This window comes from Schistocerca americana, chromosome 3 (assembly GCF_021461395.2).
Source record: "Schistocerca americana isolate TAMUIC-IGC-003095 chromosome 3, iqSchAmer2.1, whole genome shotgun sequence".
Lineage (NCBI taxonomy): Eukaryota > Metazoa > Arthropoda > Insecta > Orthoptera > Acrididae > Schistocerca > Schistocerca americana.
Window position 1 is genome coordinate 981,263,214 of NC_060121.1, and position 27,551 is coordinate 981,290,764.

Sequence of the window (27,551 nt, forward strand, 5' to 3'; positions counted from 1 at the left end):
ACCACAGATGTGAAGTCCCATATTGCTCAGAGCCATTTGAACCATTTTTTTTGAACCCCGGCCTTTAGGATGCACAATCCGTCGCGCTGACCACTCAGCTACTGGGGGCGGCCATCAAGGATAGCGTGAACTCAGGAGCGCCGTGGTCCCGTGGTTAGCGTGAGCAGCTGCAGAAGGAGAGGTCCTTGGTTCAAGTGTTCCCTCGAGTGAAAAGTTTAATTTTTTATTTTCGCAAAGTTATGATCTGTCCGTTCGATCATTGACGTCTCTGTTCACTGTAATAAGTGTAGTGTGTGTGTTTTGCGACAGCATCGCAAAACCGTGCGATTAGTAGACGAAAGGACGTGCCTCTCCAATATTCATTGACCTTGTTATTGAAGTCGCGAGCTATATTTGCTGCATTCATATTGTCCAAGGAATACATCTCACGAATTTCATGCACTCTCGTCCAAAGTAGCGTACAGTCAACGGCCAGCCAGGGAGCCTCGTTAGCAGGAATACTCTCTCTTCCGCGCGCTGTAGTCGACTGACGTCGTGTGTTTCGATGTTTGTTTAGGTGTAGCGTCCCCATACTACGGCGCAGTTACCTCGCATCGGACAGATAATAATTGTCTGAAAATTAAAAAAAAAATTAACTTTTCACTTGAGGGAAGACTTGAACCAAACACCTCTCGTTCTGCAGCTGCTCACGCTAGCCTCGGGACCACGGCGCTCCTGGCCTCATACTATCCTTGATGTTGCCTATCTTGCGCATGGACTACTCAGTTTGTATATTTTGCTTATTTTTTTAATAGTTCCACACAACTTCTTCGTGTTTTCTCGATTGATCTGTGTTCAGTTTTTCAAGGCCTATCCACTGTGCCAACTTACAACTAAATCTGACGGGGGTGCGATGGGGAGGTTCCCTTGTGAGTACAAATGACAGCTCCGCTAACGCTCTGTCCCCTTTACACCGTACGTACCCGATGCTACCGCCATCTGTGTAGGTACATATCGCTATTCCACGATTTTTTGCCACCTCAGCATACAGATTTTCACGGTCCTCTATGTCTGCCACAAGCGTTAGTAGCCCTTTCACGCTTTTATTACGTAGTCAATGCACATGGTCTAGAATATAACGTTTATCTCTCTGACGGTGAGCCTGCAGTGGCACGACAACTAGTTGAACCGTATCAGATTCGAAAAGCGACTACTACGAGGCAGTGTCCTCGGCCACTTGCAACCGCACCTTTCGTCCAAGTCTCCGCGCCGGCAGCGGCCAGGTTGTGTAGCGGCGGCGTGCCGAGGTGACAGAGGCGGCCACAGAGGCAGACAGGTATCGGCAACAGCGCCTGCCGGCTCACCTCAGCTCGCGGGGCAACGACCCGCCACAGCCGCTACCTCACCACCAGCACGGCCGCAGCCGCACAGCCGGGGCTACCTGCTGGCCACCAGCGCGGCAGCGGCCGGCACCACGACGAGGCATGCAGATGGCGTGTGGCACCAGGGCCTCGTCTGGAAGCTCCACGCATCAGGATTCTCCAGGGCACACGTCAAACTCGTTGCTGCCTACCTCAGACAACGCACCTTCGCAGTCAGAGTCGGTGATGCGCTTTCCACGGCACGACCTATCCGTGCAGGGGTTCCACAGGGTTCGGTGCTTGGGCCGGTCCTTTACTCCGTCTTCACCTCGGACCTCCCTTCACCACCACGCGTAGAAAAAGCCATTTACGCTGATCACACAGTGCTTTACGCCACGGAAAAATGGCTCCAAGTACTTGTCCCACGGCTGCCCTATGCCTTACGAGGTGCATTCAAGTTCTAAGGCCTCCGATTTTTTTTCTCCGGACTGGAAAGAGATAGAAACATGCGCATTGTTTTCAAATGAGGCTGCGTTCACTGTCAATGCGTCCCAGAGATGGCAGCACCGTACTGCAGATGGAATTTTACCGCCAGCGGCGAGAATTACAACTGTTTTAAATACTTAAACTGGCGACGTTTTCCTTACTTGAACAAGCGTGCAATCATTCGTTTTCTGAATTTGTGTGGTGTGAAACCAATTGAAATTCATCGACAGTTGAAGGAGACATGTGGTGATGGAGTTATGGATGTGTCGAAAGTGCGTTCGTGGGTGCGACAGTTTAATGAAGGCAGAACATCGTGTGACAACAAACTGAAACAACCTCAGGCTCGCACAAGCCGGTCTGACGACACGATCGAGAAAGTGGAGAGAATTGTTTTGGGGGATCGCCGAATGACTGTTGAACAGATCGCCTCCAGAGTTGGCATTTCTGTGGGTTCTGTGAACACAATCCTGCATGACGACCTGAAAATGCGAAAAGTGTCATCCAGGTGGGTGCCACGAATGCTGACGGACGACCACACGGCTGCCCGTGTGGCATGTTGCCGAGCAATGTTGACGCGAAACGACAGCACGAATGCGACTGTCTTTTCGTCGGTTGTGACAATGGATGAGATGTGGATGCCATTTTTCAATCCAGAAACAAAGCGCCAGTCAGCTCAATGGAAGCGCACAGATTCACCGCCACCAAAAAAATTTCGGGTAACTGCCAGTGCTGAAAAAATGATGGTGTCCATGTTGTGGGACAGCGACGGCGTAATCCATACCCATTGCGTTCCAAAGGGCACTACGGTAACAGGTGCATCCTACGAAAATGTTTTGAAGAACAAATTCCTTCCTGCACTGCAACAAAAACGTCCAGGAAGGGCTGTTTCACCGAGACAACGCACTCGCACATCGAGCTAACGTTACGCAACAGTTTCTTCGTGATAACAACTTTGAAGTGATTCCTCATGCTCCCTACTCACCTGACCTGGCTCCTAGTGACTTTTGGCTTTTTCCAACAATTAAAGACTCTCTCCGTGGCCGCACATTCACCAGCCGTGCTGCTATTGCCTCAGCGATTTTCCAGTGGTCAAAACAGACTCCTACAGAAGCCTTCGCCGCTGCCATGGAATCATGGCGTCAGCGTTGTGAAAAATGTGTACGTCTGCAGGGCGATTACGTCGAGAAGTAACGCCAGTTTCATCGATTTCGGGTGAGTAGTTAATTAGAAAAAAAATCGGAGACTTTAGAACTTGAATGCACCTTGTAGAAGACTGGGCGGCGAAGTGGCGTATCCGGTTAAATTAGCAGAAAACGCAAACTCTCATCTTCACCAAGAGGCGACCTGGTCCTCGTCAACTTCGGAACCTTCGGCTCTATGGAACCGAACTGCATTGGAAGGACTCCGTTAAATACCTCGAAGTGACTATGGACAAGCAGCTTACATGGAAGCTCCACGTCGACGACATCCGCGCCAAAGTGTCTCAAAGGATAGGGGCACTTTACCCCTTCATTAACGAAGGTTCGGGCCTCTCGATAGCAAACGGTCTACTGATATTCAGAATGTACATCCGCCCCATATTTGACTACGCTTGCGACGTATGGGGCAACATGGCAAAGACACATCTTCAGAGCCTTCAGTCGCTACAAAATAAGGTACTTCGGCGTGTTTTCCACCTCCCCCCCCCCCCTCCGCAGTTCCCACACCTGTACATCCGTGAAGCCGCGGATGAACTCGAAGTGCCACAACGACATCAACAGATAGCACGAAGATTCTACACCAGGACTGTAACTTCCGCCAATCCGATGATACGAAACCTTGGAGCGCAGCATCAGCCAAGGGGAACGCTATGCGCGACCCGTTGCCATGCTGGAACGGTAATGTAAATAATCAGAAATAAGACGGAATCTGCACCAAAGACAGGAGATAATTCATGCCCGCCCGCCCACCCCCAAGACACACAAGCAAATAAAGATGTTACACACAACCCCACCCCCCAGAGAGAAGTAGGAAATGCTCCTGAGTAAACCCTACACAACGTAGCTGCCGCAGATCAGCCTGAAGCAAAGCGGAAGTAGGTACCACGACTGCCCGGGGATCAGCCTGGCTGGAGCTCTCCCCTGTTCTTTTTAAAACAGCCGCGGGGTCGAGAGGGGGTGGCCTCATGAGCCCTCCACCCACCCTCGAAAACTTATTAACTAGAAGAGTTTATACGTTTACATACATCGATTTCCAAACTCCTCAGCATTCTGTCAGTGAACAAAGTAAGAAAGTTCCTATCAGATTAAAACTGTGGGCCGGACCGAGACTTGAACTCGGGACTTTTGCCTTTCGCGGGCTTGGGTAGCTCAGTTGGCAAAGCACTTGCCCAAGGAAGGCCAAAGTCCCGAGTTCAAGTCTCGGTCCGGCACACAGTTTTAATCTGCCAGGAAGTTTCATAATAGCGCACACTCCGCTGCAGAGTGAAAATCTCATTCTGGAAATAAAGTAAGAGTTTCTAAAACTGCAATGAATTCTAGAATTGAAGTCTTAAGGGCCAGCCCACGTCGAAGGACTTGTGGCCCGACCGGTGATATTCCAGCCAGGTGAATGTGCATATTCTCAGACAGTACCTGCTGTCACCAAAGAGCCCGACACGGTTCATGACTCCACGGGTGGAACCGGCAAACCGTATGGAATTGAATTTGGGAAGGAACGAAGGTAAAGACGCCCCCCCCCCCCCCTCCACTAAGGAAAAAAATTTGACTTTCCAAACGAAACCAGGAAATACTGAAAGAAACACCATTCCTTACGTCTACATCTCCACACAGCCTTACTCTGAAGACCACACTTGATAATAGTCACACTTAGTAAGTGTATGTTTCGATTTTATAATTTGTAAATTGTAGCGTTATCAAAGCTGTGAAGTTTTGAAGTTGTTGACATTGTCAGCCGTCCGCCCGCGGTAGCTGAGTGGAGGACGTCTGGCTCCTAGGAAGACAGATAGTAGCTTGCTACCTCCTTGTGACCCCGCAACATATTACAGCTGCTTCCTTCTTACATCCGGAGAGTGACTACTTTCCGGCGACTAAATCACAGTCGATCATCTGGGTCAAAGGTTGGACGATCGCGTACCTCTATGGGGATGCTGCCAAGTCGCGACTCGACTTTTGGTATTTCTTGCAGCAAGCCCACAATGAGGTTCATAGATGGTCACAGTATCGTAAAACCTTTGCCAACTATCTTCAGGCAGTCTTCCTCGACCCCCCCCCACGCAGTTGGGATGTGCCGGGTGCAGCCGGTGTGCACATTTGACAGCTGATAATGAACCTCACGCTTCTCTCACCGCTCAATAAGTAATGCACATACTATACCATGAAATGATCTACATGTTCCTTTTAACGGAGTGTTCTTTATTGAAAATAAATAAATAAACACATACAAAAAAGTGGTCAGCGCGACACAATGTCAATCTTAAGGGCCCGGGTTCGATTCCCGGCTGGGTCGGAGATTTTCTCCGCCCAGGGACTGGGTGTTGTGTTGTCCTGATCATCATCATGTAATCCACATCGACACGCATGTCGCCGAAGTGGCGTCAAATCGAAAGACTTGCACCCGGCGAACGGTCTTCCCGACGGGCGGCCCTAGTCACACATTTACATTGTCAGCCAGGAGGTATACGATCTGATGCAAATATTGCATTTGTGTTATAGTTTGAAATTCCATGAAGTCAAGATGCTACATGAAATCTGCTTTATTTAGATGGATTACCAGTTTCGGCTAAAAATCTTGCCATCTTCAGATATACGATAAAAAACACATGTTTTTTTTATACCTTAATTCTGAATATGGCCAGATTGTTAGCAGAAGCTAGTAAGCCATTCAAATGAATAAGATTTCAAATGCGATCTTGATTTTGTGAGATTTTTTTGCTGTTCGTCGCTATCACCATCATTTCCGAGATCATCGTTCGTGGATTTGTTGCTATGATAGTTCTTAACTACGGGGCACATGTACTTCTCAGTTCAAGGGGACTGATGACGTCATATGTTAAGTCCGGTAGTGGTCCGAGCCATTTGAACGATTTGTAAACGCCACGTGGGAGGGAATCGTGACCACGGCACAGTCCCACAGCTTATCTCAGACTCTTAACATAACACGTACACATCTTACTAATTGACAAAAATGCAGCTGATGGCGTTTTAAACCTGAGGAACGCAAAGTGGAAATAAAATAAATTGTGGCCGGTATATGTGAACTTGCAGTTCCAGCCGCATCAACGTATCGAAAAGCTGAAAATTGAATAGTAAATATTAACTATTGTGTCTTGACAACCGTTGATGAGTTTTTGCATTTTGAGCAGTTGGAGATAAGTTCTGGATGGACGGTAAAATCAAAAGGAAGAGCAAAAAATGCGAGAATTGTCTTAGATAAACTCAACAGAAATTTTAAAACTATGCTGTGGATGTACATGAAACGAAAGTTTACAAACAGTGTGCTTTGCCAGTTTGACTTAACGATAGCCAGACATCGAGTTTTAATGTGAACACCTGGTAAATTATAGTTGGCAACATGGAAGTCGCAGACAGTGGGAAATGGGTACGCGAGCAGAGTTCCCGTTGTCGTCCATGTTGCGAAGCCTTGAGTCAGATATATATATATATATATATAGGGTGTTACAAAAAGGTACGGCCAAACTTTCACGAAACATTCCTCACACACAAATAAAGAATAGATGTTATGTGGACATGTGTCCGGAAACGCTTAATTTCTGCGTTAGAGCTCATTTTAGTTTCGTCAGTATGTACGCTCAATGGAGCACATTATCATGATTTCATACGGGATACTCTACCTGTGCTGCTCGAAAATGTGCCTTTACAAGTACGACACAACATGTGGTTCATGCGCGATGGAGCTCCTGCACATTTCAGTCGAAGTGTTCTTACGCTTCTGAACAACAGATTCGGTGACCAATGGATTGGTAGAGGCGGACCAATTCCATGGCCTCCACGCTCTCCTGACCTCAACCCTCTTGACATTCATTTATGGGGGCATTTGAAAGCTCTTGTCTACACAACCCCGGTACCAAATGTAGAGACTCTTCGTGCTCGTATTGTGGACGGCTGTGATACAATACGCCATTCTCCAGGGCTGCATCAGCGCATCAGGGATTCCATGCGACGGAGGGTGGATGCATGTATCCTCGCTAACGGAGGACATTTTGAACATTTCCTGTAACAAAGTGTTTGAAGTCACGCTGGTACGTTCTGTTGCTGTGTGTTTCCATTCCATGATTAATGTGATTTGAAGAGAAGTAATAAAATGAGCTCTAACATGGAAAGTAAGCGTTTCCGGACACATGTCCACATAACATGTTTTCTTTCTTTGTGTGTGAGGAATGTTTCCCGAAAGTTTGGCCGTACCTTTTTGTAACACCCTGTATATACCGATGACGGCCAAATGATCCCTTTAGTGGAGCTGCACACCAAGTTCGAACTCTTACGGGAATCGGTGAGATGCCGGGAGTTGAAAATGTTTCAACTGGCTGTGAGCACTATGGGACTTAAGTTCTGAGGTAATTAGTCCCCTAGAACTTAGAACTACTTAAACCTAACTAAGGTAAGGATATGACACACATCCATGCCCGAGGCAGGATTCGAACCTACGGCCTAGAACCGCTCGTCCACACTGGCCAATTGAGGCTAACAGGCAGGGACACTACATCAGTATTGTGTGGTATAAGTCGAGAATTTGTGTCTGACGGGAGGCCTGCTAAGGTAGTCCGTGAGGTTGTGGTCACCATTGTACCTGGATGGCGTAGTGGTCAGCGGGTCTGACCAGTGAGTAGGAGACCCGTGTTCGAATCCGCGCCCGGCAAAAATGTTCAACTTGCCCATCAGTGCCCAGCTAATGTATGTTAATCCTTTGCGTCTTGTTGCGGACTTTGTTCAGCTGCTGAACGGCCGTCGGCGACTGTGTGCTGGAGCAGCTAGTGGCTACAGCTCACCTGCCCGGGCGGCCGGCGCTGCAAACGGTGGCGGCGCGGCGCGGCGCGCGCGATGGAGCGCATCGCCCGGCCCGCCACGGCCCCGTTAGCCGGCGGCGGCCCGCCTGCCCCAGCCAGCCGGCCCGGCCGCCACCGGTCTCAGCTCACCGCATCGCCGCCGCAGGCGCGGACACAGGGGCGGCTGCGGTGTGCCGCCGCGAGACGCCGCTATTGGATTCCCAGCGGCGCCGACGCCGACCGCGGGCGCGTTGACAAGTCGTTACAAAAGGCGCGCCGTGTCGCAGGTGAATCATTTTTCGATCTCGTGAGTGCAACTGACATATAAAAAACTTTCAGAGTGAGCATCAATGTTGGACTGAAAAAGGAGGGGGGGATGGGGGTAAGGAAGACAACAGAAGACGAATGAGTACCTTTGACCGATGAAATCAGGAAGGCAGTACAGTTTCACACAGGAAGAAAGGCTAGGGCTCTTAAAAATATCTGGATAGCACAGAAGATGAAGACACTGAGAAATGAGGTTCACAGAAAAGGCTAAACGACTAAGCAGAAATGGCTAGAGGACTAACGCAAGGCTGCATAGGAATCGCAGAATTTTTTTTTTCTTTGCAATCTCAGAATTTTTATTTATTTATTGCCAAATTATAGACCTGTTACCTGATGTTTAAAACAGGTCGTACATCCCACAATTTTCTTTTTTCATCTTTTCACACTTTTCTTTTATCTACAACATTTACAAAGAATGATACTTCTCAAAACAACAATAATTTAAGGTTGAAATATAAATAAAATTTTGTTGTTTTTTAAGAAGAATATAAAAAAGAAGATAGGATAGATGTGGAAGATAGGATAGATGAGAGATTTGTTAGTACCATCACCGAATGTGACTGACGGTGAATACCTCGGACTGGTTTCTTCGAGCCGTTGACCGCCAGTTACACACACACACACACACACACACACACACACACACACACAAATGGTTATTAGTAGAGAAATAATGTTGCTTATCCTACTTATTACTAATCCTATGTATTAACTACTTTAGGTGCCCATCCATGTACAGCATTTGGTGTTTTATTGGCTAGATTGCCAGTACTTTTGCTTTAGGAATGCATAAGAAGGGGAAAAACACACACCGCATATAGAAAACCAAAGAGACCTTTCGACAGAAATGCAAATGAGCGTATGGCGTCATTGGCCGGGAGTCCCCAGTCGGGAAGTTCGGCCGGCAAGTGCAGCTGTCTTACTGAGTGCGTCGCCACATTGGGCGACCAGCGCGTCGACAATGGGGATCAAATGATGATGAGGACAGCAGAACACCCAGCCGCTGAGGGGAGAAAATCTCCCGCCCCAGCAGGGGATCGAATCCGGGCCCACGTGCGTGGCACTGCAACGCGCTGACCGTTCAGCTAATGGGGCGCGGACCTTTGGAGAGAGAAGTAGGTATATGAATATCAAGAGCTCAGATAGCAAGCTAGAAGGGAAAGCTGAAAGATGGGAATAATATAACGTGTTATATAATGAAAAGAATCTTGAGGACAATGTTAGGAAGTAGGTGAAGATGAGACGAGAGGTATGATACGGCGAGAAGAATTTGACGGACCACTGAAAGACCTAAGCGGAAACACGGCTCTTGAATAGACGATGTTCCCTCAGAACATGTGAGATCCTTGGGATAACTATCCATAATAAAATTATCCCACACACTGTGCAAGATATGTGATATAGACGAAATATCCTCAGACTTTACGAATAACGTAATAATTCCAGATCCAAAGAAGGCAGATGCTGACAGGTTTCAATTCTACCCAACCATCAATTTAATAAATCGTGGTTCCGAATACTGAAACGAATTATTTTCAGAAGAATGGAGAAAAAATTAGTTGAACTCGTCCACGTGGAAGATCAGTTTCAGTTCCGAAGAAATGCGGGAACAAGCGAGGTAACACCCCACAACTTATCATAGAATATAAGCTGAAGAAAACCTACGTTTACGGCATATGTAGGTTTAGAGAAACTTTTGACAGCATTGGTTGGAATGCACTCTTTGAAATTCTGAAGATAGCAAGCATAAAATAAAGAGGGTGAGAGGGTATCTATAACTTGTACATAAACGAAACTGCACTTATAAGAGGTGATGGGCTTGAAAAGGAAGTAATAACTGAGAAGGGAGTGAGACAGGGTTGTTGCCTATCCCCAACCTTATTTAACCAGTACACTAAGCAAGCAGAAACCAAGGAGAAATGTGGAAAGTGAATGAAAGCTCGTGGACAAGAAATAAGGTTTCCCATTGACACTGCAATTCTGTCAGAGATTTGGAAGAACAGTTGAGCCGAACGGATAGTGTCTTGAAAAGAGGTTGTAGGGTAAATGTCAACAAAAGTAAAATATGAGCAATGTAGTGTAATCGAATTAAATCAGGCGATGCTGACGGAATTAGTTTAGGAAATAAGACACTAAAATTAATAGATGAGCTTTGCTGTTTGCCCAGTAAAATAACTGGAGGAGGCGAGATAGCACAAAGGCACTTCTGAAGAAGGGGAACACATTAACATGAAACATAAGTTTAAGTGCCAGGAAATCTTTTCTGAAGGCATTTGCCTGTAGTGTAGCCTTGTACAGAAGTGAAACGTGGACTATAAATCGTTCACACGAGAACAGAATTGAAGCTTTTGAAATGTGGCGCTTTAGAAGAAGCTGAGGATCAGATGAACAGATCGGGTACCTAATGAGGAGGCAGTGAATCGAAAAGAGGAGAAAAGAAATTTATCGCACCACTTAACCAATCGAAGTGATCGGTTGACAGGACACATCCTGAGTCATCAAGGAATCATTAATTGGGCAATGGAAGGAGCTCTATGGGATAAAAATTATGCAGAGAGACCACTGTTTGAATACATCAAGCAGTTAATGTAGGCTGCAGTGTTATTTGGAGCTGAAGACGTTCATACAGGATTAAATGGCATGGAAAGCTGGATGAAAGTAGTCTTCAGATTGAGGTTACCTGACAACACAAAACACTGGGCACCCGACGGAGCAGTCCTTTTATTCTCGTCCACTGACAAGTGGAGCTGATGCCCTCATCAGGACTCAGGTTCGCAAAAGACGCGTACACTTCACTGATTTGGACAAGACGGCGCTATGTGATAAAGTGATGTCTTCACAAGTGTGCGATGTATCACATTTACACATACAGGGCGATTTCATCTAAAACTTGGGCACCAAACATTTCTTAACTGGAAGGATCAGTATCTGGCTGTGTACCGCACAGTGCCCGAGGTACTGTAGCGTTTATTCGCCGATTGTTTCCAAATCGCAGGACTGGACGAAGAGCGACCTGTTCCTTGAACAGACCGTTCATCAGATTTGAGCTTCGTCAGGCTTGATGCTCACGAGCGAGTAACGAACGCACGTGCCCGCTGCGTCAGGAACTGTTTCGGTGGACACACGGCCACATCGCAACGACAATAGCGCAGCATCAGTACGGGTCTGAGGGCGACCCCTCATAGTCCGTAACGCAACGGAGGAGCAGCACGGTGGGGTACGGCGGAGGGGACGGCGGGGTGCCCGATGTTGATGTAGCGCTGTCAGTCGGCCACCCATCCACCGGGTGTCGGCGGGGTCAGGGGAGACGCGCCGCAGCGCCGCCTGGCGACATTTGCGTGGGCTGGCACCAGCCCTGCTCCTTGACACACATCGCGCTGGCCCAGCCCCCTTACGCAAGCCCAGTTGGCTGCACTGGCGCCAGTCTGGGTGAGTCACCTCGGTGCATGCTCTAGCTCTGCGCCACAAAGTTCACAGCACCAGCCGGCGTTACGTGCATACCAGGGAATAACTCTGCTCACAACTGCGACAATACGTTATTATGACGAGGTCGAGAAAACCAACTATATATTCGTGCGAAATATAGTCAGAAAACCGTTTTCGTACCGGCAAGAGAATTAGAGACCATACAGCGCATTGAATAGCTCATACTGAGAACCCCACCTTCCTCATATCTTCACACTCCAGTGTAATTTCAACCACCTCTCCCTCCAAGGTCTCTAAATCAGCCGGCCGGTGTAGCCGTGCGGTTCTAGGCGCTTCAGTCTGGAACCGCGTGACCGCTACGGTCGAAGGTTCGAATCCTGCCACGGGCATGGATGTATGTGATGTCCTTACGTTAGTTACGTTTAAGTAGTTCTAGGGGACTAATGACCTCCGATGTTAAGTCCCATAGTGCTCAGAGCCATTTGAACCATTGTCTAAATCATTCCTCATATCTACCCACACTATCACCATGATTCACGTTCTTCCATGTCAAATGAAGGGTTGAAGCCATTGTCTCCCTGCGTAACTAGAATCATACCCGCGTCCTATCACATACATCATATCTGTCGACCCCGTCCAGTACTCATTCGATACCCTTCCTCTTACAACTTGCACTCCAATCTCCACTGCATCCAAACTTCAAATGGCTCTGAGCACTATGGGACTTAACATCTATGGTCATTAGTCCCCTAGAACTTAGAACTACTTAAACCAAACTAACCTAAGGACATCACACAACACCCAGTCGTCACGAGGCAGAGAAAATCCCTGACCCCACCGGGAATCGAACCCGGGAACCCGGGCGCGGGAAGCGAGAACGCTACCGCACGACCACGAGCTGCGGACCATCCAAACTTCTCTCCTTGGATCTGTTACCAGAAGCCCACATCAACATACATTTTGCATATTTAGTTTCACCAAGGTCCTACGGGGATCAAGCCAAAGATTTTGCTTCCCTTCCAACAATAAAATGGTTCAAATGGCTCTAAGCACTATGGGACTTAAGATCTGAGGTCATGAGTCCCCCAGACTTAGAACTACTTAATCTACCTAACCTAACGACATCACACACATCCATGCCCGAGGCAGGATGCGAACCTCCGACCATAGCAGCAGCGCGGTTCCGGACTAAAGCGCCTAGAACGGCTCGGCCACAGCGGCCGGCTCCAGCAAGAGCTTGTTGTAGTTCGCTATGCAATAAAGGGCATCTAGCAACTGGTGAAAGGTGCAGGTCATTTCGCTTTTCAAACATGGTTATAGGAAAGATAATTACAGGGCTATGTCGCTGATATCAGTCTGTTGCAGAATTATAGCAAAAGTTTTGCGCACACCTACACTGTCCAGTAATGTGACCACCTGGCGAAAGCCTGAATAACCACGCTTTCCAGTGCTTGACGCGTCGGGTGAGTGTCAGTGAGGTTCTGAAAGGTACCAACAGCCATGTTAAGCCCTGCTAACTCCAGTGCTATGACCAGCTGCGCTAGATTTCTCTGCTCTGGATGCATGCTGTGAATAACTGATGGAGACTCGTACGTACTCCAGGAGGACCTGCAGAGGATTAATGCATGGTGCGACAGCTGGCAGCTTTCCCTAAACGTAGATAAATGTAATATAATGCGCATACATAGGGTCAGAAATCCATACGATTATGCCATAGGTGGTAAATCATTGGAAGCGGTAACGACCGTAAAATACTTAGGAGTTACTATCCGGAGCGATCTGAAGTGGAATGATCACATAAAACAAATAGTGGGAAAAGCAGGCGCCAGGTTGAGATTCATAGGAAGAATTCTAAGAAAATGTGACTCATCGACGAAAGAAGTAGCTTACAAAACACTTGTTCGTCCGATTCTTGAGTATTGCTCATCAGTATGGGACCCTTACCAGGTTGGATTAATAGAAGAGATAGACATGATCCAGCGAAAAGCAGCGCGATTCGTCATGGGGACATTTAGTCAGCGCGAGAGCGTTACGGAGATGCTGAACAAGCTCCAGTGGCGGACACTTCAAGAAAGGCGTTACGCAATACGGAGAGGTTTATTATCGAAATTACGAGAGAGCACATTCCGGGAAGAGATGGGCAACATATTACTACCGCCCACATATATCTCGCGTAATGATCACAACGAAAAGATCCGAGAAATTAGAGCAAATACGGAGACTTACAAGCAGTCGTTCTTCCCACGCACAATTCGTGAATGGAACAGGGAAGGGGGGATCAGATAGTGGTACAGTAAGTACCCTCCGCCACACACCGTAAGGTGGCTCGCGGAGTATAGATGTAGATGTAGAGGTGTTCCCACATTTTCTCGATTGGGAGTTTGGTGGCCAAAGAAGTACGATAAACTCATCCTGGTGTTCTTCGAATCACGCACGTACACTGCTTGCTGCGTGACGTGTAGTATCGTCCTTCTGGTAGATACCACCGTGCCGAAGAACTACATACTGGGGTGCAAATGCTCCTCAAGGATACGTGCAGACCCGTATTGATCCACTGTGCCTTCCAGAATGACGAGATCAGGCAGGGAACGGCATGAAAAGACTCCCCAGACCATATCGCTCGCCCCTCTTGGCAAGGTCTTCGCTTTCAGACGTTTCAAGCCGAAAATTCCAACGCCAATCTGTCCAACGGAGCAAACAATACGATTCATCTGAAAACGCCACCTGTCGCCACTCAATGAACGTCCAGATACGGTACGGGCGCGCGAATCCCAGCGTTCGTGGCCGATGAACGGCAGTCAACACGGGTGTGTGAACCACGTGCTTGCTGCAGAGGCTCAGACGTAAAGCGTTCACTGGGCGGTCGTGGAGCGGACACTGTTGGCATCTCCTGGAGTCGTCTGGGCTGTCAGTTGCTCGAAAGTTGCAAGTGCACCAGAGTTTCGGAAATAGTTCCACTCTTGGTCCGAAAGCCAATGGCCACGTCGCTTTGGATGTCAGATAAGCCGACAGCACCCTTTGCCGTGCACCCCGGTGCGTTTTAAATACCCGCCGCAGGCACTGCTGCCTCCTGCCGTAGTGGTTATTGCGCTTTGACGTCGTGGTGGTCACAAAACGTGCGTGGACTATGCATTACGACGTTATCGGGGACCGAAAATTTCCTTTATAAAAACCATTCTGAAACCGAGATCTTGCGAAAATCAGCTCGCTCCTTCCGTGCACAAGTTACAGGGCGCCAAACACATCGGCGCCCACCTAGATGTCGTGTTCCTTGACTTCATTGTCGTTCAGGGGAAAGAAAAGAAAGAAAGGGAAAGAAACAAGCTTGCCGAGAATCGGACTAGATTTGTGACTGGGTTCAGGACGTCCTCGTAGATACAAATCAATACGTTATCTTCAACGGAATAAAACAGAAAGATGTAAATGCAATTTCAGTAGTCCTCCAAGGAAGTCTGATAGGACCGCTACTGTTTACAGTGTACAGGATCTCTCAAGAGAAATAGTCAGTATTCAGGGATATGACAATAACGATAATTTGAAGCAAAAGGTCGAGTAAACACTGACTCCAGAATGCACACTTTAAGAGCTAAGAGCACTTGTCCATCTTCGCTATTGTGAAACACATCTCTTCTACTTTACAAGAGCTCACAGCTCTTAAGGTATCCAATTTAGAGTTCATGTTTACTAGACTTTTTTGCTTCGAATGATCGTTCCCGTCTTATCATTGAATACTGACCACGCCTGCTGGGACACCAGTTTTAGTTGACCCTGAAAGTAAATAACCTTAAGATACCGCGAATAAATATGCGAAGAAATCCACGACGGTACGATTATACTACTGGCGACAAATCTCTGGAAACAGTAACTACCGTAAAAAGCTAGGAATGAGCATCCGGAACGACGTAAACCGTGATAACCACATGAAAAACAAATTAGGAAAATCGTGCGTCAGACTAACAAGGGAACCTCCCCATCGCTCCCCCCTCAGATTTAGTTATAACTCGGCACAGTGGATAGGCCTTGATAAACTGAACAAATATCAATTGAGAAAAGAGGAAGGAGTTGTGTGGAACTGTGAAAAAATAAGCAAGATATACAAACTGAGTAGTCCATGCGCAAGATAAGCAACATCAAGGACAACATCAGATCAGGAGCGCCGTGGTCCCGTGGTAGCGTGAGCAGCTGCAGAAGGAGAGGTCCTTGGTTCAAGTCTTCCCTCGAGTGAAAATTTTACTTTCTTTATTTTTTGCATAGTTATTATCTGTCCGTTCGTTCATTGACGTCTCTGTTCACTGTAATAAGTTTAGTGTCTGTGTTTTGCGACCGCACTGCAAAACCGTGCGATTAGTAGACGAAAGGACGTGCCTCTCCAATGGGAACAGAAAACATTTGATCGTAAGGTCATAAGTCAACCGATTCCTCCACAGGAAAACACATCTGATATATTCTATACGACACTGGTGACGGCATGTGCGTCACATGACAGGAATATGTTGTCCACCCACCTAACTTGTACACTTGGCGAATGGGTAAAAATATTCTTCTACCTTGCCCGATTTAGGTTTTCTTGTGGATGTGATAATCACTCCCAAAAAAGTGATGAAAACATAAGAGTTTGTCACATAAACTGAAAATAAAAAATTAAACTTTTCACTCGATGGAAGATTTCAACCAAGGACCTTTCGTTCCGCAGCTGCTCACGTTACCACGAGACCACGGCGCTCCTGCATTCCCAGTGTCCTTGATGTTGCCTATCTTCCCATGGACTACTCAGTTTGTATATTTTGCTTATTTTTTCACAGTTCCACACAACTTCTTCCTGTTTTCTCGATTGATCTGTGTTCAGTTTTTCAAGGCTTATCCACTGTGCCAACTTATAACTAAATCTGAGGGGGGTGCGATGGGGACGTTCCCTTGTAAGATTCAAAGGAAGAATCTTAAGGAAGTGTAGTGCATCCACGAAAGAAGTGGCTTTAAAAGAAAAGCAATTGTTCGATCACATCCGAACTCAGTGGGATTGGGCATTTTGTTGCTTCCTCCCCCCCTCCCCCGCCCTCTCCCAACCCCACTCCAAGAATTTTGCTTCACTGGCTTCCGAGTTGTCGGATTGGGTACAGCAATACTCCATGGCTATGAACGTGCTTCTGCTTTCACCCGCAACAGTTCACCAACTCATCGCGTCTGAACTGTCGGGTTGGGTCGAGGAACAATCCATGACAATAAAGATAACTATGAAGATACTTTTAGTACTACCGGAGTCACCTGGCTCCAAGCCTATCGAGTTTGTCTGGGACACCATCAATCGGACTTGGCTTCGACCACTCCATCTCAGTTATGATTGTTAGTTGCGTGACCAATCATCAGGATGGCATTTGGTATCTCATGGAGTCATGAAACCGTCGATGTCATCAAGGGAACAGGTGCTACGTGTTGATAGTTAGATTTCATTTATTCAACTATTGATGAGTGTAAGCATCTGTTAATATTACTCTTTTGTTAATACCAAAGGCGTTTCGTCTTTGCTTACGAAAACAGGCCCACATTTTTTTTTTTTTTTTTCAAAGACCAGCAGTCCGTGGGCGAATGCTAGCCGAGAAATACGCTAGTGGATGTCAGTGTGACGCCAAAATATACCGGGCCGACATTTGTTTGATAATAAAAATGGTGGATCAAAAAAACGTGTGTAGTTTAGAGAAAATTTAAGACTGCCGAATCCTCAGTCGATTCGATTACAGTATGGCGTACTGAATGAAAGTATTCAAATGATTCGTCTCCGGACGTTTATTCTGTGTTCGTATAGCAGTACACATAACCTCTCCTCTACTAGTTGACTCTTCTGTGTATTCCATGACCCATGTCGCAAAACCTAATGCAGTACGCTGTCCTTAATGTCACACCATCTACATCGACACAAACAGTAAAAAAAGTAATCACTATTAGTGAGCTCTCCCTTTGCTCACATCCCTTGTAAATACTCATCTACATGCCGATTACTGGTTGTTTCGTAACTACCATTCAATGCTGATTAGTTGGGTGATGTCAATAAAGTTCACTTGCTGACTGTCACTACTCGTTTATGACATTATTTGTGGAAAGATGTTGTTGAATTATAGTAACAAAATCATGCCAAAAGTTTCGAGTAAAATTTCAACCTCCATGAATGGTTCAATATTTGGCGAGATTCCGTACTTGCGAATTACTGTTAAACATTATTATAACACTTTGCCCGAAACGTGAGCGTGAAATTGCTTCACAGCTGCCATTCCACTGCCTCCTCCGATCGACCGCCTCTCTTAACGATTTCCGGGCTGGCACGTTCTCAAAACAAGCAACCTCGAAACTCAATATCTAGTCCAGAAATGCTTCGCCAGACGTTGTCGCACCACGCAGAGGCATAATAAGGTCTCGCACAGATGGAGCTGCAATAACGGTGAGCTCACACATTTCTAGGATAGGTACCATCGCTAATCGGATTCATTATAGAGTTTCGTTGGCGACAGAGCAAGCCCACACTTCTAGCTTGTGCAGAAGTGATTGTCCTTCGGTAATTTAAGGTCACGAACAACGTTAGGTGGGACGATCGGTGAGGCCTGCATCCAGCTTGTCAGCAGCCTCGGTTGGCTGTGAGCTCCAGACTTCGGCGTGAACCGAATGTCTGATGGCGGCTGCGAAAGCTGGCCGGCTGCCTAGCCACGCCGCCCGTACAATTACCTGAAAGACCTTCCGACTCCTTTTGTCTATTCACTCCGTTGCTCGATGACCTCTAGATCTCTTGGATAGCCTTAACCCACAATACGTAAATCGGGTACAAGGAGAGAGTCTCTATCCACGCTATGCTCAATGGACGAGGCACAAGATTTGAGCAAAATAAAAGTCTCATATTCGGAGACCGCTGCCTCAATTGTTTGTTATACTTTAACGTTATATTCGCGTTTCTCTTGTACCATAATATCTTCGGTATTTTTCTGAGTCGCCAGCGCTACTGTGATGTCTTCTGTTTATGTAGCATTACGCCAGATATTCCCCTCACTGGATGGAAAAAAAAAAGTTCGCATAAACCGTTAGTAACGTTCAGTAACCCCAGTTTTCCCGTACCGCATCTAGGCATTACTGTCGACGAATATTTCAGCTTCGTACTACTCCTCGCAGAGGTACGCCACGTACATTTTTGCCCCACTTGTGAGTAAATCAAATAAACTAAAGAGATGTTCCGTGACAATTACGGAGGCCCTCGTAATTCCGAACAATGACTTGTTTCATGTACCGGCCTCTGGCGGATGTACAAACGTAATCGAGGCTCTAAAAACGCCATAATGCTCTAGCTCGTTATCTGCCCATCCCTCTTCAGGGGGACAATAGCTGTAATGAAATATCGCAGTGCAGCCCTGCGACTGGCAAATCCACGCGCGGCTTGTGGGGCCATGTTTATCGTCTATCTGTTACTTTAATTACGCGCACGAATTCCACACAGAGGGATTACAGAGCTCCCCTGTCACACATACACAGCACAGACGCGCCAGCTGTGTTCTTCCTAGCGAGCGAAAACGTTGGCTTCACCACCTGCAATGCCCGGCGACCGTAATGATATCAACAACAGACATTCTCACTATGGAGACTTCTGTAATATTCAAGGTACAACTTTTTCACTATTTCCGTCCTATTCTCTGTGTCACTGAGTTTAAAACGCGCTGTTACTGTCCAGAAAGTTAGCAGAACTTCGGTTGTTCTATAGTTTTCGTTTTTCAAGGGGGGGACGTTGACGAAATTGATCAAAAATGTCAATTTTCGATTTATTTTTTATTTGTTAGTACAACTCATGGACAATAAGTTCCAAAAGTTTCAATGTTCAAATCGCGTCCGAAGTGCCTGAAAATCAATTAAAAGTATGACGCGGCCTCCCTGCCACGCCCACCTTTCGAAGCAGCACTTCTGTACCAGCTCAGTGAACAACGATTCTGTCTATTACTTTCAACCAAACGTGTGCGGGATGCATCTAGAAGGCCGTGATACATACTCTTTGGTTTTATAGATCATATTTGGGCGATCCTGCACTTCTCAAACAGTGTGTTCATGGCAAAACCCAAAATATAAATTCACTCATATGGAAACGATGCCCTAAAAACAGATTTGCATCTGCTACAGTTGTCAGAATTGCGACTTATGATGCAGTGACTGTATTTAATGGTGGGAACGTCGAGAGGATGAAGGTATTAGAAAGAATGGGCTTCAAGATAGGTAATTTTACTCAAGACATCCTGAGAAAAATATACAGCGCGTCTCTGCAGCTGAAAAGTCAGTTGAAGAGCTGGTAAAGGAAAGAAGACAGACAAGAAGAAACCAGAAGGGAAGCCTTGAAGGGAAAGACGACCCAGAGTACAAATCTGGTGCCTTCTGAAGAAGTGACATAAGGGAAAAAGTTAGGTTGAACTTTAAATTGCGTTTCCTGAAAAATTTGTTTTTTGAAGTTTATGTACCTTTTCCTCAGATTCTATGAATGCTAGAGTTATAAAATTTTGTACACATATTTCTGTAAAGCTGATAAACGTTGTCCCAAGAGCAAATTTAAAAATTCTGATTGCAAGCTGAGATATGGGGCAAAGTGCTTCGAATTTTGCGTGAATTTAAAATTGTTCGTGTGGAATTATAATTAAAAAATTATGAAAATTCTCCCATTTGACCTAGTCCAAAAAAAACATGAGAGAAGATTACAACATATAAACAGATGAAACAGAGAAATTTTTATAGAAATCTCTTGAATACTTTGTGAGAAAAAGGAACATACATTACTTTTTGAAACTAAAACTTCAAATTCCATTCAAAATAAAGTTGAATATATATAATCAAAGAATTTTATACGTAAATGTATTACTTTCATGTAAAGCTACCACTAAAATTTCATTGCCATATCTCCAAAACTGTGGATTTGGCACATTTTTGAAATAGTGTGTATTTTTAACATCAACGTCTCCCCCTTAAGAAATTTCTTTAGTTCTCTACCTCCACATAGTATAGACAAATAAGTGCAGGCCAACGACTAACATTTCTGACAATAGAGTTGAAGGAACAGAACCGCGGCCCTTTACATTTGCTGCAGCGACCAGAAGAATGTTGTCACAGATTACTGCAAGCAGAAACTTTCCACGAAGGCGGAGTCTACAAGATGTTACCACCCACGCATATTGAATCACTCTCAAGGAGTATTTCCAGTTGGCAGGCCAAAATTCACACTGAAGCGTCGATTAATACAGATTTTTTTTCATACTTCATAGATGAGTCGCAGTTTAGTGTGGAAAGTGAAAGGACATACGATTTAATGTGGTGAGAAGAGGGAATATGTTATCTTTCATCAAACGTATGGAGTTTAATCAGAAACTGATTTACTAAACACAGTAAGAATAACTACACCTTGGTGTGACATGCACATATGAGGGGTGTTCAACAAGTAATGCGACATACTATTTTTTTCTGAAAGCAGTTTGGTTTCATCCAGGATTGCAACAGACCGTATTATTTCCCACTCTTTTGGCTATAAACGCCTATTTTTTTAATGTAATCTCCGTTCAATGGCACGCTTCTGCACCATCTCACTGGAAGAGCCTGTGTACCCGGGGAACGGTACCATTCTACTGGTCGATGTCTTGCTGCATCAATAAACTCCCCATCAGCCACGTGCTGCTTCCCGCGTAATACATTTTTCATCGGGCCAAACAGATGGGGGTCGGAAGGCGCGAGATCCGGGCTGTAGGGTGGATGGCCAAGAACAGTCCAGTGAAGTATTGTGAGCTCTTCTCTGGTCCACAGACTTTTCTGAAGCCCTGCACTCTCACGGAGAATGAGAAATTCGTTTGCATTTTCGTGGCGACGAACACGCTGAAGTCGTTTCTTCAGTTTCCTGAGGGTAGCGCAACACACTTCTGAGTTGATCGTTGCACCGTGATGTAGAACACCAGAGTAACCTCTTCAGAATACTAAAAGACCGTCGCCACGACTTCACCTGCTGAGGCTACGGCTTTCAACTGTTTCTCCGGGGGACAGGTGGTGTGCCGCATCTCCACGGACTGCCGTTTTGTGCGAACTTGTTGCGTTGATGACAGGCGCCTCGCCCAACGGCTCACCGTGCTTTTGTTCACTGACAGAGCTCCGTAGACATTCTGAAAGCTCCTATCAATATCTGCCATGCTCTGGTTTTCCGCCAAAATAAACTAAGGGACAGCCGTCTGTTTGGAACGCACCTCAGTTACACAGGGCACTTTGAACGCTACTTGTAACTCCATCACCTGTAAGGACTTCGTTAATTCCACGATGTCTCACAACAAATTTTACATTTTTTCAACCGAAACTGGCCGGGGAAAAAAAGGCGTAGCATTACCTATCGGTGTCACCCCTAATACATTTGTATATTAGTTTTCCAGTCTATCCTTCCGACCTTCAGCATTCATTTGTAGCACACCATTTCAAAACTTGTGTTCTGTTCCAGTGTGAATTGTTTATTGCCCACGTTTCATTCCCGTAGAAGGCTACACCCCAGATGTTTGGTTCAAATGGCTCTGACCACTATGGGACATAACATCTAAGGTCATCAGTCCCCTAGAACTTAGAACTACTTAAACCCAACTAACCTAAGGACATCACACACATCCATGCCCGAGGCACGATTCGAACCTGCGACCGTAGCAGCACCGCGGTTCCGGGCTGAAGCACCTAGAAACGCTCAGCCATAGCGGTCGGCTGGCATCGATGACAGGGAAGACTTCTGAAGATGATTAAAATACTATCAAAATAGAAGTTTCCAGTTACAGGATACCTGTTACAATTTAAGCAAAAAGAATAAATCAGTGACAAGTTGCTTCTGCTGCATTTGGCTGCCAAAATTTTATGCACAGGTTATGAATAATACCAAGTTGCAAATTTTACTTGGTATGGATAGTCCTGTGTGTTACTTACCTCTACTACGCAGTCGTTAGAATTTCTAAAATAACCATCAGTGTGGAGTATCTCAGCTAAGTATAAAGTCTCGGTAGTAGATTACCTGAAACAGACAAAAGATTGACTTATAAACACAGGATCTCCAAGTAAAACACACGCACACACACACACACACAGAATGAACATTACAGTCAAGCAGTATTAAACTAATATTGTTTACAGCTACTTCCAGTTCACGAAACTTCTAGAATTTACTGCGCTACCTTCTCACTTCTTACTTCTGTATGATGGGATTATAGACTGTCACAGGTAAACGAAATGAGACGACTTTTATTAACTTTAACGGCAAAAGTTTTGTGCCTTTGGGGAAGGTACAATAATAAAAGCAGAATATACGAAACATTTCCGAAACGACTTACCCAATGAACAAACTGACCAGAAACACAAACCCTACTTAGATAATTTTATTGAAAGTTTCGACTACGAGAAAGGATAAAATATTATACCACAGACAACAAATAGTTCAAATGGCTCTGAGCATTATGGGACTTAACATCTGTTGTCATCAGTCCCCTAGAACTACTTAAACCTAACTAACCTAAGGACATCACACACATCCATGCCCAAGGCAGGATTCGAACCTGCGACCGTAGCAGTCACGATTGAAGTGCCTAGAACCACTCGGCCACAGCGGCCGGCTCCTCGTGTCCTCCCAGGTGGTTTGTTGTGTTATTTGTGCTTGTCTACACCTCCTTCCATATAGGTTTTGGCAAAAAAATATCGGCTACGCTATTTACACCGACAACAAACACAAAAAATTTAACCATATAAAAAAGATACCATCCCTGACTCTCAAAGACAAAAAATTAATTGGAAACGTGTAACATACAAGCGTCCCAACTGTCAAATAGCTGTAAAACCACTATTATCACGAAAAATTTCATAATATAACAGCTCCGTGATCATAATAATAAAATTTCACAACAGTAAGCTCACAGATGGTCCCTGGATGACATATGATCGTCATCTCCACATAGATGTAAGTAGAAATGTAATCTGTAAGAATACGTTCTTGATCAAAAGTGAGACGTAAAAAAGTTTCATTATTTACAGTATGAACAGGAGCACTTGAAAATGGCCACGTAAGCCCAAACAGGCAAGTTTTTGTGCGGAAATATCTAAAGAAAGGCAAATGAATATTACATCGCTGCTACTGCAATTGACGTCTTGAAATAAACAAAATAGTGTACCTTCGATTAAAACGGTTAGCTAGAAGTTGAAAAATAGTTCGCGCCAGTTACTGGCCTCGGGACTGTGTAAGGACCATTTCTGCAATTCCGGTCTTTGCGAAAGAGTCGAACCACGTACTTGCAAGGAAGGGTTTAGTGTGCACATTGTCTTTCACCGATGCTGCCTTAATCTGGCAAGAGCACCAGTTGGCAAGTTCTTTTCGCGGCCACGAAACAAGCAGCGCTTTGCAGCTACTGTTCCACACTTAACGCCGCAAAGTTTCTTCACGTAGCAAGATACGATGTTTTACCAAGCCGACCGCTGTGGCCGAGCGGTTCTAGACGCTTCAGTCTGGAACCGCGCGACGGCTACGGTCGCAGTTTCGAATCCGGCCTGGGGCATGGATGTGTGTGATGTCCTTAGGTTGGTTAGGTTTAAGTACTTCTACGTTCTAGGGGACTGATGACCTCAGATGTGAAGTCCCACAGTGCGCAGAGCCATTTCAACCATTTTTCGTTCTTCAACCTATCATCTATCGTAAACTGTAGGCTGAGTACCGCCTCGAGAGCTCTCGCGTTTCTCCGGAACATAAACTGATTTTCTCCGTGGTTTACTTCTACCTGTTCGTTCTGTAGACAGTTAAGCGTAGACCCCACCCACGCATTCGGCCTTAGGCTTGTTCGGACTGGCCGAAAAGGCAGTACGAGGGGCTATCTCTGATCGTGGTACATGTGATCAGCATGTCACCAGTACCTCCATCCGTTATTGCCAGTAGATAAAGGCTGAGAGCACGGCTGCTCTTTTACTCAAGCAGTTCCTCATATGGCCCCACGAAGCTGAGTGGATCCCATTCCAGACCCCTCTACCTCAGAGAAAAACCTGAGGAGGTACCGGGAATCGAACTCGCGGCATCTCCACCGAAGGCAGCGACGCTACCAATTCGGCTAACGACGCGGTCTGTGTACAAAGTTCGCGTAAATATTTTGAAACCGATTAATTAAACTAGTGTTTCTGTAATATTCGCACCTGTAAGCTCTTGCCTTTTTTTGGAATCTGAATTATTACATTCCTCTTAAAGTTTCTCTGCACTTCGCCTGCCTCATGCATCTCGCATTCTAGGGAGAATAGTTCTGTCGTGGTTGGTTCTCCCGAGAATCTTAATACACTACTGGCCGTTAAAATTGCTACACCACGAAGATGACGTGCTACAGACGCGAAATTTAACCGACAGGAAGAAGATGCTTTGATATGCAAATGATTAGCTTTTCAGGGCATTCACACAAGGCTGGCGCGGGGTGCGACACCTACAACATGCTGACATGAGGAAAGTTTCCAACCGATTTCTCATACACAAACAGCAGTTGACCGGCGTTGCCTGGTGAAACGTTCTTGTGATGCCTCGTGTAAGGAGGAGAAATGCGTACCACCACGTTTTCGACTTTGATAAAGGTCGGATTGTAGCCTATCGCGATTGCGGTTTATCGTATCGCGACATTGCTGCTCGCGTTGGTCGAGATCCAATGACTGTTAGCAGAATATGGAATTGGTGGGTTCAGGAGGGTAATACGGATCGCAGTGCTGGATCCCAGCGGCCTCGTGTCACTAGCAGTCGAGATGACAGGCATCTTATCCGCATGGCTGTAACGGATCGTGCAGCCACGTCTCGATTCCTGAGTCAAAAGATGGGGACGTTTGCAAGACAACAAGCATCTGCACGAACAATTCTACGACGTTGGCAGCAGCATGGACTATCAGCTCGGAGACCGTGGCTGCGGTTACCCTTGACACATCACGGATAGGAGCGCCTGCGATGGTGTACTGAACGACGAACCTGGGTGCACGAATGGCAAAACGTCATTTTTTCGGATGAATCGAGGTTCTGTTTACAGCATCGTGATGGTCGGCGGTGAACGCACATTGGAAGCGTGTATTCGTCATCGCCATACTGGCGTATCACCCGGCGTGATGGTATGGGGTGCCATTGGTTACACGTCTCGGTCACCTCTTGTTCGCATTGACGGCACTTTGAACAGTGTACGTTACATTTCAGATGTGTTACGACCCCGTGGCTCTACCCTTCATACGATCCCTGCGAAACCCTACATTTCAGCAGGATAATGCACGACCGCATGTTACAGGTCCTGTACGGGCCTTTCTGGATACAGAAAATGTTCGACTGCTGCCCTGGCCAGCACATTCTCCAGATCTCTCACCAACTGAAAACGTCTGGTCAATGGTGGCCGAGCAACTGGCTCGTCGCAATACGCCAGTCACTACTCTTGATGAACTGTGGTATCGTGTTGAAGCTGCATGGGCAGCTGTGCCTGTACACGCCATCCAAGCTCTGTTTGACTCAATGCCCAGGCGTATCAAAGTCGTTATTACGGACAGATGTGGTTGTTCTGGGTGCTGATTTCTCAGGATCTATGCACCGAAATTGCGTGAAAATGTAATCACATGTCAGTTCTAGTATAATGTATTTGTCCAATGAATACCCGTTTATCATCTGCATTTCTCCTTTTCATGATCAGTAGTGTAACTATGGGGGAATATGGTCTACGGCAAGCACCTTGTTTCGACTTAGGTCTGTAAGTGATCCGTTAAATTCTTATCGGAGTATTACATCTCCTGCTTTCTCTTCTTCATTTGCATTGTATAGCCTTTCTGTACATTCCTTGCACTTTTCAGTATTTCCTTTATTGCTTAGTAGTGGCTTCTTTCCGTCACGTCTTCCTCACATAAATGAACGTAACACATTGTATCAAACTTGTCACATTTAAAATATTCTATACTCCGACACTATAACACTAATTTAGGTCGGCATTGGCCCTCCTCCGAATGGGCCATGCCGTGTTTCAAGTCCGCCATCGCAGAAACGACATTACCAATCACCGTACGTCTCCAGCACGACTAAAATGTCGCTCTTTTCAAAACTTTAGCGGCCGTACGACGCAGAATATCACACCGCTTTACCGCCTTTGGGCGATTATTGCATTACACGCTGTGGGCCAGAGAAGTCCAGGTTCAGCCGTGCATAGGTCTTTCGGCGCGACTGCAATGCGAATCGGTAGCGACCGAGCTGCGGTGTGACCCCCCCGAGGGCGCCAACTAAATCTCCTCAGAGGAGAATTCTGTCCTTTGCTCGCTCCCCCCACCACCCCACCCCCTAGCCGGCAGATATTTGTCCGCATTTAAATGAAAAGAAGGGCGCGCTACTTGGCGAACTTTTCCGATTAAAGCGCCCCGGCAATCGGCCTGAAACAGTCTCAATTCCGCCGATGAATCCCTCGCGGCAAACTGATTCCAGTTCCAGAAGCGGCTCTCTCAGCTTCATTTGCAAAGACGGGCACGACCCGAGGATCGAGAGATTTCCGATGCAGCTACCGGCGTAATGGCGCTAGCGTCCGCACTTGGGTTCTGTGTTGTACGGCATGAGGACAGTCTGCGTTCCGCTCGTGACGGTGGATATAATGTAACGACGCCAACAGCCGCTTTCCAGCAGCCTGCGTGCCTCCCACTAAGCACTCTTACAAACTTGTTCGCAGCACAACAATTTCCTTTCTGCTCGTTCTAAAGTAATAGTTGCGAGAAAACAGAGTTTCTACGCTTTCATCTACTTCTGCCTGTTTTGGAACAATCTTTGTTGCATCACTTTGCGGGTAAAGTTTCGCGACAGCAACATTTTAACTTCCTCTTCTACGTGTTCCTGTAGTCTTCACTTTGAAGACTTGTTTCAAGCAACTCTCCACGTTAGTGTATCCTGCGCAAGTCTGCATATCTACTGCAACTTACATATATCTGAACCTGGCTACTACAGTCAAGCTGTGGTTTAC